This window comes from Gavialis gangeticus, unplaced genomic scaffold, assembly GCF_001723915.1.
Source record: "Gavialis gangeticus isolate Ggan-Ray unplaced genomic scaffold, GavGan_comp1, whole genome shotgun sequence".
NCBI classification, from domain to species: Eukaryota; Metazoa; Chordata; order Crocodylia; family Gavialidae; genus Gavialis; species Gavialis gangeticus.
Window position 1 is genome coordinate 61,991,717 of NW_017729031.1, and position 2,904 is coordinate 61,994,620.

Here is a 2,904-nt window from a genome sequence, read left to right on the forward strand (position 1 = left end):
CAGGAAACACTGCAGGGAGTAGACTGCAGGTCTGGAGTGAGGGATGGGGGGGCAGGTCGTGGGAACAGGCTGTGGCTTGGGAGTGAGGGGTACTGGGGGGATGGTAACTGTGGGTCAGGACAGCAGGGTACAGGCAGGGCCAGGGGGCTGTGGGTCAGGAGTGAGGGGCACCAGCAGGGTTGGGGGGTGGGCTGTGGGTTGGGAGTGAAGGGCACCAGCATGGCCCAAGGGAGCAGAGTACTGTGATTTGGGAGTGAGGGGCACTGGCAGGGCTGGGGTTTGTGGGTTGGGAGTGAGGGGCAGGGGCAGAGCTGGGGCTTGGGAATAAGGGGCAACAGAATGGGCAGGGGCAGGGCACCAGCATATCACAGGCATATACTCCCCTCCCATCCCCCTGCATGACAGGTGTCCTCTTTTTTGGAAATGAAAATATGGTAACCCTAAGTCCAACGTCCTGTTTGGATATGGTACCTAGAGAGGGAGAAATATAATGTGATAAATGTATTTTTTTTTACGTTGTCATCTTATGCTATGGTATGGTATGCAGGGATTTTAGCAAGTAGTCAATGCCAAAAGCATCTCCCATTCTCTAAAGTTAAATGGCTAATATTACAGTAAAAAGACATATATGCCCAGAAAAAGAAGAAAACGAGTAATAACTTTCAACGTGAATAATATTTACATTATTCCAAATGTAGCCACTAAACAGGTATGAAATGTTGCTGGTACATCCAGATGAACTCATTAATCTTGCTATTAAGTATTCCAGGTCCTTCGCAGACCTGCACTTGCTGGGTGTCGCAGGTACTTTCAGAAAGAATGTAGCTTCCCTGTCTCTATTACAAGTTTCTCCAGTCAGAGCTTTCATGCTGATGATGATGCTGATTGTTACCGGCACATCTGTGAGGAATTCACCTTTCGAGTTGGCAATTGCTCTGCCAACAGTCTGCGATTCTCTGGGCTCGTGGAAAGCTTTCAGCAATATACCAGATGCAAAGTCAAAGCAAGCAGCAAAAGACTGCCAGGACTAACTCCTACATTTTCACTAAAAGCTTTGTTTGTTTGTTTTGGGGTTTGTGTGTGTGACAGTACATATTCCTATGATATGTTGGTTTAATAGAACAGAATGGTTGTTTGTTTCTTGCTATTCTAAAGTAAGCTTCTCTTTTCTCCTTGCAGTGGCAGCCATGAAAAAACCTTCCTTAAATACTGTGTCATCTAGTCAATGTGACCTAATAGCCTCAGTAAATGAATACCCAGAAAATAAAGAGGTCCTTTGGGCTGCTTCTCTTCATTCACATTTTTAATTAAATAATATGAAGTATTTGAAGTTGATGAAACTCTAGGTGCACAGGAGTGAAATATTAATGAACAGAACTCTTGGACTAACAGAGTAGCTTGTGTCTTGTTCAAACTCTTCCCTAGTCTGTTTTCAGGTTTGGAATTGTTTTGTGGATATAGCTAAGATCACCAGGGAGGGAAATATATACATTAAAAAAACATAGTTTTACAAATTTGCTGTCATAGATCCATAGGTTTCATAGACATTAGGGATGGAAGGGACCTCAACAAGATCATTGGGTCCAGCCCCTTGCCCAAGGGGGAGAAAGTCAGCTGGGGTCAGATCACCCCAGCAAGATGAGTATCCAGACATTTCTTAAAAAGTATCCAGAATAGGTGCTTGCACCACTTCTGGGGGAAGTCTATTCCAGACTCTGGAGATTCAGACGGTAATAAGTTTTTCCTTATGGTCAGTCTACAATGGTCTTCTAGTAGTTTGTGACTGTTAGACCTCGTCTTCCCTTGGGGTGCCCTGGTGAACAGACATTCTCCCAGTTTCTGAAGCACACTCCTTATGTACTTACAGGCTGCCACCAATTCACCTCTGAGCCTTCACTTCTCCAGGTTGAAGAGTCCCATGCCTCTCCTCATAAGTCCTGTTCTCTTAACCTTATAAGGCCTGTTCTCTTAACCTATTTCTGTCCATGGCAGAAATATTTTTTTGCAAACGGAACATTAAAAGAATGCTGCCTTTAGTTGTTTTGAGCAAGTCTCTTCCCAGGCCTTTTAGAGGAAAAGCAGCAAAGAAATATTTTTTCCTTTGAATTGTGCTACCAATACTGTTTAAACTATAGCACTTCATAAATTCACAACTGTAGATTTTTTCCTGAGACATGAGGCATGTGATGCAAAGCTCAGTGACAACAAGAGAAGGAAGAGGAAACAACCTCTTCCCATCTTCTACCAATGTCTTAGAGATGAGATAGCGTGCACCCTCAGCAAGTTTGCAGATGACACCAAGCTGGTGGGGTGAGAGGGAGGGGAGTAGTAGATACATCAGGCTAGGATTCAGAGAGACCTTGACAAATTGGAGGATTGGACCAAAAGAAATCTCATGAGGCTCAATAAAGACAAGTTCAAAGTTCTGAACTTAGGACAGAACAATCCCATGCACTGGTAAAGTCTAGGGACCGACTGGCTAACAGCAGCTCTGAAGAAAAGGACTTAGGAGACAATAAGCTGAATATAGTTTTATAGTTTCTAGGGTCAGAAGGGACCTGAGAAGATCATCTAGTCTGACCCCCTCCCATGGCAGGAAGAGCACTGGGGTCAAATGACCCCAGCAAGGTGTTCATCTAACCTCCTCCTAAAAACCCCCAGGGTAGGAGCCTGCACCACTTCTCTTGGAAGTTGGTTCCAAATCCTAGCCGCCCTGACCGTGAAGTAGTGTCTCCTGATATCTAGCCTAAATCTACCCTCTGCCAGCTTGTGACCATTATTCCTGGTCACTCCTGGCAGTGCTTGGGGGAATAGGGACTCCCCCAATGCCTGCTGATCCCCCCTGACTAGTTTATAACAGGCCACTAGATCTCCCCTCAGCCTTCTCTTTTGGAGGCTGAACAG

At 45.1% G+C, this 2,904-nt stretch overlaps 1 protein-coding gene across 2 annotated transcripts in view; it reads right to left on the bottom strand.

Annotated features, from left to right (window-relative positions):
* Positions 1-2,904, bottom strand: part of ZNF385B (zinc finger protein 385B) — a 363,103-nt gene that overhangs the window by 246,373 nt on the left and 113,826 nt on the right. The window lies entirely within an intron of this gene.